A 9,981-nucleotide genomic window follows, 5' to 3' on the forward strand; every position below is an offset into this window, starting at 1 on the left:
TCATGTGAGCTGCAACTTCCTTGTCAAAATTACTGGCTGCCAAATTTATACCTGTTTCCTCAGCTATACTTTTTGATATTTAGAATTTTAAAATTTCTGTAAAGTAGATTTTGTAGAATGTAGTGTGTTTACTGCCTTTGTGAAGCAGTATATAATTGTATAATTTCTGTGAGTAAACTTGGCTTGGGTTTTCAATACAGTATGCATATAAAACAATAAATATTAATGTTATGAAAAAAAGTTGCTTCCATTCAGGAGTGAACCAGCAGATGGAAGATCTCTCTCTTTAACTCCTCTCTGTCTCTGTAATTCTGAGTTTCAAATAAAAAAATCTTTAAGAAAATCCAAAAAAATTAAACTAGGGAATTGTAGTAGCTTTGCATTACTACCACTAATATACCCAAGAGATGCTAATGTATAAAGGGAAAAATTTATTTTTTCTAATGTTGTGGGTTCACTGTCCAAGGTCATACAGGCCCACTGGTTCAGGACACATGTGGCCAGAGGCTGGTGGAGTGTATGCAAAGGAAGGATCACGTGGTAAAACAGGAACCAGAGGGAACAAGAATGCCTGTCCAGTGTATATGGTCTTTCCTTATAAAGATACAGTGATCAATTTTTGGAGCTCCTCCTTAATCCAACCATTTTCCAGAGACTCCACCTTCAGACACCATAATTGGGTCAAGACTTCAGTCCTGTAAGTACTATCCATCTGTGTCTTTGGGACTTAATGAATTCTGGAGGTAAATCCTGTTCAAACTATTATCTTTTCACTACTGGCTCCATGAAATACATGCCTTACACAAAACATACAATTATTCCATGCTTAAAGTCACTAAATCTTTTTTTTAATTGAAATAATTTTTAAAGATTTTATTTATTTATTTGAGAGGTAGAGTTACAGACAGAGGAAGAAACAGAGAGAAAGGTCTTCCATCTGCTGGTTCACTCCCTAAATGGCTGCAGTGGCCAGTGCTGAGCTGATTGAAAGCCAGGAGTGAGGAGCTTCTTCAGATCTCTCACATGAGTGCAGGGGCCCAAGCACTTGGGCCATCTTCTACTGCTTTCCCAGGCCACAGCAGAGATCTGAATTGGAAGAGGAGCAGCAGGGACTTGAATCGGCACCCATATGGGATGCTGGAACCACAGGCAGAGTCTTAGCCTACTATGCCGAAGGGGCATTGCCAAGATATTTTTATTTTAACCCTATAGTATGTCTTGAACTCTGGTATTGTGGTGCCTCTGGCTTTGTTTTTGTAGTTTAAAATTGCTTTACTTTTTGAGGGTCTCTTCTGTTTCCATATGAATTTTAGCATCTTTTTTTTTCTAGATAAGAGAAGAATGTCATTGGTATTTTGATTGGGATTCCATTAAATCTGTAAATTGATTTTGATAGTATTTGGACATTTTGATGATGTTAGTTCTTCCAATCCACGAACATGGAAGAGTTTTCCATTTTTTGTGTGTGTGTCTTTGTTTCTTTCTTTAATGTTTTGTGATTTTCATCATAGAGATCTTTCATCTCCCTGGTTAAATTTATTCCAAGGTATTTAACTTTTTGTAGCTGTTGTGAATAAGACGGAACTTAGAAATTCTTTCTCAGCTGTGGCATTGCCTGTGTATACAAAGTCTATTGATCTTTTTTATGTGTGTTAATTTTATATCCTGCCACTTTACTAAACTCTTTTGGTTTCCAGTAGTCTTGGTGGAGTCCTTTGCTTCTTCTCTATATAGAATGATGCCATCTGCAAATAGGGATAGTTTGAATTCCTCCTTCCCAATTTGGATTCAGTTGATTTCTTTGTCTTGCCTAACACCTCTGGCTAAAACCTCCAGGACTATATTGAGTACCAGTGTTGAGAGTAGGCATCTTTTTCTGATTCCAAATCTTTGTGGAAATGCTTCCAGCATTTCTCCATCCAATAAGATGTTGGCTGAGGGTTTGGCTGGATGAGAGGTGATAAATTCTTTCAATTTCTAATTGTTATGGAAGGTCTTTATTTCATATTCATTCATAAGAGCTTTGCAGGATACAATATTCTGTGTTGACAGTTTATTTTTTCTTTTAATACATGAACTATTTCTCTGCATTCTCTCCTAGCCTGCATGTAGTGTTTATGATTAAAAATCAGCTGTGAAGCCGGTGCCGTGGCTCAATAGGCTAATCCTCCACCTAGCGGCGCTGGCACACCAGGTTCTAGTCCCAGTCGGGGCGCCGGATTCTGTCCCGGTTGCCCCTCTTCCAGGCCAGCTCTCTGCTATGGCCAGGGAGTGCAGTGGAGGATGGCCCAAGTGCTTGGGCCCTGCACCCCATGGGAGACCAGGATAAGCACCTGGCTCCTGCCTCTGGATCAGCGCGGTGCGCCGGCCGCAGCGTACTGCCCACGGCGGCCATTGGAGGGTGAACCAACGGCAAAGGAAGACCTTTCTCTCTGTCTCTCTCTCACTGTCCACTCTGCCTGTCAAAAAAAAAAAAATCAGCTGTGAGTCTAATTGGAGATCACCTGAAAGTAATCTAGCATTTTTTTTGCACATTTTGGAATCTTTTCTTTATATTTTACTGTTGAAAGTTTGATTACAGTGTGTCATGGTGAGGATCTTCTCTGATCATGTCTTTTAGGAGTTCTGTATACCTCCTGTACCTGGATGTCACATTCTTTCTCCAAATTAGGGAAGTTTTATGTAATTATTTCACTGAAAAATTCTTCCAATCCATTCTTTCTTTCCACACATTCAGGAACTCCTAAGACCTGTATGTTGAGTCATTTGATAATATCCTATACATCACCAACATTGTTTTTAAATTTTCTAATTTCTTCTTATTGTTTTAGTCTGACAGATATTTCTAAAGATTTGTGTTCTAGCTTGAATATTCCTTCTTCTGCCTCACCAAGTCTATTGTTAAGTCTTCCCACTGTATTTTTATTTGACATATTAAATCTTTCATTTTTAATATTTCAGTTTGATTTTTCTTCAAAGTCTCAATCTCATGGGAAAATTTTTCTTCCATGTTTATGTATGGATTTCTTTAACTCATTAATTTGTTTTTCATTGCTTCTGAGTAATATTATGATCATTCTTTTGAATTCTTTTTGAGGTAATTCATCAATCTCTTCATATTCACATTGAAGTGTTGTGTTCCTCTGGAGGAATCATGTCTTCCTTATTTTTTTTTTAATTTCTACATTTATTTTTAGACATGTGTGAAAACACTTACTGGTTTTCTCATCTTATGTATTTCATCTTTGAACGAAACTTCTGTGGCTCAGTGGAGTGTCTGTTCTTTCAGTGAATACCCAGAGGCTGGGTGTGGCAAGGAGATCTGATCAGTGCTACAGGGTGGGGCAGGTATCCAGGGTGACACCCAAGTTGGGCATGGTAGATCCCCTCTATTGTCAGCAAGGGACAGGATATGATCACCTCTGTTGGTGTAATCACATCCTCACCTCCTCTTCCAAGGTGATTAACACACTGGGTTAGCCCATACTGGGCACTACAAAAGATCTGTGTAGTACTCAGTGTGAGCACAGATCTCTTGCAGTGAGGTAAACAGGGAGTTCTGAAGCTCTGGCATGAGACACACTGATTGCCCAGAGACCCAGCTATACCCTGCACCCTATAGTGCAGTCACAGAGTTTCTGTAGTCTCAGCACACAAAGATCTCTCCACTCCACCTATCTGTCCTATTTACAGAAAGAGCAGAGACATTTCCAGAGCTAGCTGCCTGTGGTGCTCTGTCTCGGAAGTTTGAGGCCTAGAGCCTGTGATATGTTGAGGCTGGGAGCCACTTCACAGTCTTATGTGGGTACCCAGCCTCCTGCTGATCCTCTGACACACTCAAAGTCAGTGGGTAACATAGATTCTTTTCCATCTAGTGAAATCACCTGATCACGTATATGCACAAGAGCTGCCACAGTTGCTACTGATGTCAAAATGGCGCATTCTCCTCACTGGTTGACAGGCACCCTTTGTGAGGGGATGGGGAGAAAGAAACATGCTTTTCTTTCACTGGGTTAGGCAGATACCCTGCCCCTCATTAGGGCTGCATGATGGACTTAAAGATGGTGTGGTCCAGGGCCGACATTGTGGCATAGCAGGTAAAGCTGCTGCCTGCAGTGCCAGCATCCCATATGGGTGCCGGTTTGAGTCCCGACTGCTCCACTTTCTATCCAGCTTTCTGCTACGGCCTGGGATAGCAGTAGAAGATGGCCCAAGTCCTTGGGCCCCTGCACTCATATGGGAGACCTGGAAGAATCTCCTGACTCCTGGCTTTGGATTGGTGCAGCTTCAGCTGTTGTAGCCATCTGAGGAGTGAACTAGTGCATGGAATACTTCTCTCTCTCTCTACCTCTTTGTAACTCTACCTTTCAAATCAATTTATCAATCAAGCTTAAGAAAAATAGATGGTGTGGTTCACAAGGCTCTTCCTCTATCAATATCAGCAGTGGCATGGATTGCTGCAGTATGCTCTCACCTTACTTTCTTTTTTTATAAGTTAATTTTTAGATTTTTAGAATTTATTTGAAAGAGTTACACAGAGAGAGAAGGTGAGGCAGGGTGATAGAGATGAGGGAGAGGGGGAGGGAGAGGGAGAGGGAGAGGGAGAGGGAGGGGGAGAGGGAGGTCTTTCATCTGTTGGTTCACTCTCCAGTTGGCAGCTCTCACCTCACTTTCTCAAGCTGGCATATCCTCCAGCTCTTAGCTGCAGGGATCATGTGTGATGTCTGCTAGTTGTGGCACATCTGCACCTTCCACACTGATTGACAGCATCCATTTTCCTTCTTTAGAATTTCCACTGCAAATTTCTCTAACTCTCCCATGGGAATGTACTTCCTTCCTGCTTTTTCCACTTGTCTAAAGAAGTACATCTTTTCCCTATTTAGCCATCCTGGAATCTGCCAAGAATAAATCTCTTCTAAAAAAATTAGAGAACTAGGGCTAGAGCTAGGGTTAGCATAGGTTAGGGTCAGGGCTAGGGCTAGTTCTTGGTCTAGACCTAGACCAGAGAGATGGCAAGGGATATGGTTAGTGCTAGGGTTAGGGCTAGGACTAAGGTTGGGGATAGGGTTAGAGTTATGCTCCGGGATAGGGATTTGGTTCCTATAAGGGCTCAGATTCTGTTAGGGCTAGTGCTAGGGTTCAGGCTAAGGCTAGGATTAGGGCTACAGCTAGAGTTAATGACAGGACTAGGATTTGGTTTTGGGTATGTTAGTGCTAGGGCTAGGTCTACAGTTAGGGTTAGGGTTTAGTTTAGTGTTCAGGTCAAGATTAGGTCTTGGTCCAAGGTTAGGTTTAGGCTTACAGTTAAATCTAAGGTTTATCTAGTTGTAGTTCCAAGATTAGGTTTTGGGTAGGGTTATCACTAGTCTAGGTTTAGGGTTAAGGTTAATGCTCTTGCTAGGGTTAAGGCAAGGGCTAGAGTTAGGCTTAGTGCTTGTTAGGGTAAATGTTAGGGCTAGGGTAAACACTCATGCTAAGATTAGGACTAGTTTTAGGACCAGGATTCTGAGTAATACTATGATCATTCTTTTGAATTATTTTTGAGGTAGTTCATCAATCTCTTCATATTCACATCAAAGTGTGTTGTGTTTTAGGGTCAGCAGTAAACTAGGGCTATAGTTAAGTCTAGATCTAGGGCTTCTTTGGGGTTATCATTTGTGTTTGTACTACGGTTATGTTTAGGAAAAATTATAGGGTGAAGAATAGGACTAGGGCTCAGACCAAGGCTATGGATTGGGATAGTTTTAGGGTTAAGATTAGGACTTTTGCTAGGTTTAGGATTAGGGCTAGGCTAGGTCTATTGTTAGGAATGCAACTAAGGTTAGGTGAGGGTGAGGGTGAGAGCTAGGGTAGGTCTAGGGCTACTTTAGGTTTAGGGTGTTAGTCCTAGGGTTAGATTAAGGTTTTGTTTATGTTTAGGATTAGGGATTGGTTGAGAGGGTTAGGCCTAGAGCTAGAGGTAGGGATGAGATTTGGTCCAGTGCTAGTGTTAGGTCTGGGGTATGGTTATTGTCAAGAAATATGTTATGGTTAGGGATAGTATTAGTGCTAGGATCAGAATAGTGCTAAGACTAGTGCTGGGGTTAGGGTTGGTTTGGTCTAGGGCTAAGGTTAGGATTTGTGTTACTGTTAAAACTCTGTCTAGGGTTAAGGTAAGGGCTAGGATTAGGGGAGTGCTATGTCTTGAACTAGAGCTAGAGCTAGGTTTAGGTTGAGCTTTCAGTTTTGGTTAATGCTAGGACAAGAATATGGCTAGAACTAGGTTTAGGGCTAAGGCTTGGCTTGGGCTAGGAATAGATTGAGGACTCATGCTAGTGTTGGGGTTAGATATAGGGTCAGGATTCATGTTAGTGTTAGGACTAAGGTTAGGGTTAGTGTTACAGATAGGTCTCAGGGTAGTGCTAGTTAGGGCTAAGATTAGATATAGGGTTGGGGAAAATTCTAGGGTTAGGCCTAGGTTTAGGGCTATAGCTTGGTTTAGAGCTGGGGATAGGGCTAGGACAGTTCAAGGGTTCAGCTTAGGGTTAGTGTTAGGGTTAGGGCAAGACTTGGGCTAGGACACATACTAGGATTAGGATTTGGTTTTATGTTAGGGTTAAGGCTAAGGCTAGGGTTTGTTTTAAGACTAGCACTAGAGTTTGACTAGACATATAGTTAAATTTAAGGCATGGCCTAGAGCTAGTTTTTTGCTAGGTCCATGGTTATATTTAGTATTATGACTAGAGTTAAGATTAGTGGTGTCTTTAGGGTTAGTGTTAGCACTCAGAGTAGTGAGGATTATAAGGGTTTTAGGATTTGGAGTTTTCCTACGATTAGAGTTAGGATTAAGATTATGGTTAGGGATGGTGTTAGGAGTTTTATTAAAGTTATAGCTAAAGTTATAGTTAATATTGCGCTTACATAGACAGGAGTGTCAATTTGTAAAGTCAACAACAGGAGTCACTGTGCACTTACTCCTCATGTAGGATCTCTGTCCTTAATGTGCTGTACATTGAGATTTAATGCTATAACGAGTACTCAAACAATATATTTCACTTTGTGTTTCTATGGGGGTGCAAACTGTTGAAATCTTTACTTAATGCATACTAAACTGATCCTCTGTAAAAAAAAAAAAAAAGAAATTATCAATTCCCAACTGGAATCTCACTGGGATTAAACATGACAATAGGTCTGATCTGATTTCATCATCATTTAAAAAAATCATCTATTATTTTTCACTTTATGTTTCTGTGTGGGAGCAAACTGTTGAAATCCTTACTTAATGTATACTAAGCTGATCTTCTGTATATTAAGATAATCGAAAATGAATCTTGATGTGAATGGAAGGGGAGAGGGAGTGGGAAAGGGGAGGGTTGCGGGTGGGAGGGACGGTATGGGGGGGAAGCCATTGTAATCCATAAGTCGTACTTTGGAAATTTATATTCATTAAATAAAAGTTAAAAAAAATATTGCGCTTATCTTGAAGGTGAAGGCTAGGTTAATTTTTAAGATTAGTATTAGGGCCAAAAATAATTTTTCAGTTGATTCCTTTTGCATATTTTTTTGCAGTGGTAAAATTATTGCATTTTAAGATCTATGTACATAAAGCAATCAGTAAACACAGGAAACAATGCAGAAAGTTTAGTCTCTTAGAAACTAATTTAATTCCAGTAAATGACTTCTGACACAATGGTTTTATGAGTACAAAACATGGACATGCATTGTTTACTAAGCTCAGTAGTGTTAATAAAGATGATATGTTCATGTACTCTCCTAAATCCCTTTTTTCAGTAACATTCACATCCCTCATCTTGTCAAGTTTGTTTACATCACTGGTTGTAGACTCAAAGAAAAACAGTAAACATATAAAGAAACAGATAAGCAAACATATAAAGCAGTAAACAAGGCCCATTTCAGGAGGCATTTCTTGAAATTTCTTGAAATCACTTCAGGCAAAAGTCAACTTCATATAAGTAGCATTATTTAAAGTGATATTTTAGGGGCCAGCACTGTGGCTCACTTGGTTAATCCTCCGTCTGCGGCACCAGCATCCCATATGGGTGCTGGGTTCTGGTCCCGGTTGCTCCTCTTCCAGTCCAGCTTTCTGCTGTGGCCCAGGAGGGCAGTGGGCCCCTGTACCCACATGGGAGACCAGGAGGAAGCACCTGGCTCCTGGCCTCGGATTGGCATAGCTCCGGCTGTAGCGGCTATTTGGGGAGTGAACCAACAGAAGGAAGACCTTTCTCTCTGTTTCTCCCTCTCACTGTCTGTGACTCTACCTGTCAAATAAACAAATAAAAATCTTTAATAAAAATAAAGTGATATTTTAAACATTGGAACTACATTGCATATTAAAATATGTTAATAAAAAATTAACAGTGTTAAAAGATTTACAATTAAGTTCTCAAGGAAACCTAATGTAATTAGTACTGTGCTGGTATCAACTCCACTCCTTGGGAGACAATCAAGAAAATTACTCTGTTTGAGTTACATCAAATTCCTTTTAATCATGTTTGTAAATTTACATGGGACTGAAGGTAACATCCACACTCCAAATGAAAAATTTATTCCTTAAAGTAACTCAAAACACACCAAGTCTCTACTATGATTCATCTGTAGTATAATTCATCTTCACAATACTTGAGACTTTAGATGTGTTTACCATTCTGATCACATGAAGTTTGTGTTTCAAATCAGCATAAAAAGTGAGTATATTTAATCAAATTCAGTTTATAATACAGCAAAAGTGTGTAGAGAATAATAATTCCTCCTATAGCATGTTTAATGAATTGGCAACACATAAAGTTGGTGGAAGGAAGGCCAGGAAACTTTGTCTTGGAAGAATTAGAACCAAGGGGTTCCATAATCATCTGGCATCCACTTGATGTTGTATCTGTGGGTAGAATTGTACATGATAGGAACTCCAGGGTTCTTCCAGATTCTTCCTTTAAGGTCCCGATCAACTGTGGCCACAGTGTAACACTTGTGCTGAGTCACTCTCTGGATTAGGCAGGAATCTGCATCAATTCCTTTGTGTGCACATGGTAATCACTCTAATCTTGGATCTTTGCAGTCCTTAGCACCACTTGATACTTCTGCCCCAATTTCTCAGTTTCTGCCATTACACAATCAGTTCTACAAGGAACACACTTGCTTTATAGACAGTCCATTATTGTTGTATTAAGTCCAGTTTGGCTTTAATGGAAAAGTTGATAAAGTTGATATCAATCAGGATGTGGTAAGGTGGACCCAGTTGAGTACTGTATTGGAAGAATAAGCAGGAAGGATGCTGGGAGACTGCTCTTTCCTTCAGTGCAGTGAGATCTGTCTTTTCCTTCTTTTTAGGTCTTAATCCATCCTTTTGTTTAAGCCTCTGATCACTTAGACTAAGAATTCACTTCATGATCTCATACTTCCTGCTTTCTGTGGCTTCCCCATGCTCTTGCCACACTCTTGTTTCTTCCACATAAGTTTTTTTTAAAGATTTTATTTATTTATTTGAGGTAGAGTTACAGACAGTGAGAGGGAGAGACAGAGAGAAAGGACTTCCATCTGCTGGTTCACTCCCCAAATGGCTGCAATGGCTGGAGCTGCATCAGTCTGAATCCAGGAGCCAGGAACTTCTTCCATGTCTCCCACATGGGTGCAGGGGCCCAAGCACTTGGGCTATCTTCTGCTTTCCCAGGCCATAGCAAAGAGCTGTATTGGAAGAGGAGCAGCTGGGACTAGAACTGGTGCCCACATGGGATGCAGGCACTGTAGGCAGAGGATTAACCTGCTGTGCGACAGCACTGACCCCCAATAAAGTTTTAATACAAGAGTTTCCCTAGTATACCAAGAAAGTATATCTAAATACATCAGTGAATATATGTAAGAAAGTCTGAACACTGTTCTGCAGTGGTACTTCCTGAAATATCTTAGAAGTACATTTCCTTCTAATATGATTCTACCAAGTGATATTTAATACATTGGAAATAAAGTATTCACTATGTAGTTCAAGGG

The 9,981-nt window shown here is 40.3% G+C and overlaps 1 pseudogene; it reads right to left on the bottom strand.

The window, feature by feature from the left end:
- Nucleotides 1–8,324: 8,324 nt before the first annotated feature.
- On the bottom strand, nucleotides 8,325–9,397 carry LOC127484107 (rRNA-processing protein FCF1 homolog pseudogene; annotated as a pseudogene).
- Nucleotides 9,398–9,981: the final 584 nt, after the last annotated feature.

The sequence above is a fragment of the Oryctolagus cuniculus genome, chromosome 15, assembly GCF_964237555.1.
Source record: "Oryctolagus cuniculus chromosome 15, mOryCun1.1, whole genome shotgun sequence".
Lineage (NCBI taxonomy): Eukaryota > Metazoa > Chordata > Mammalia > Lagomorpha > Leporidae > Oryctolagus > Oryctolagus cuniculus.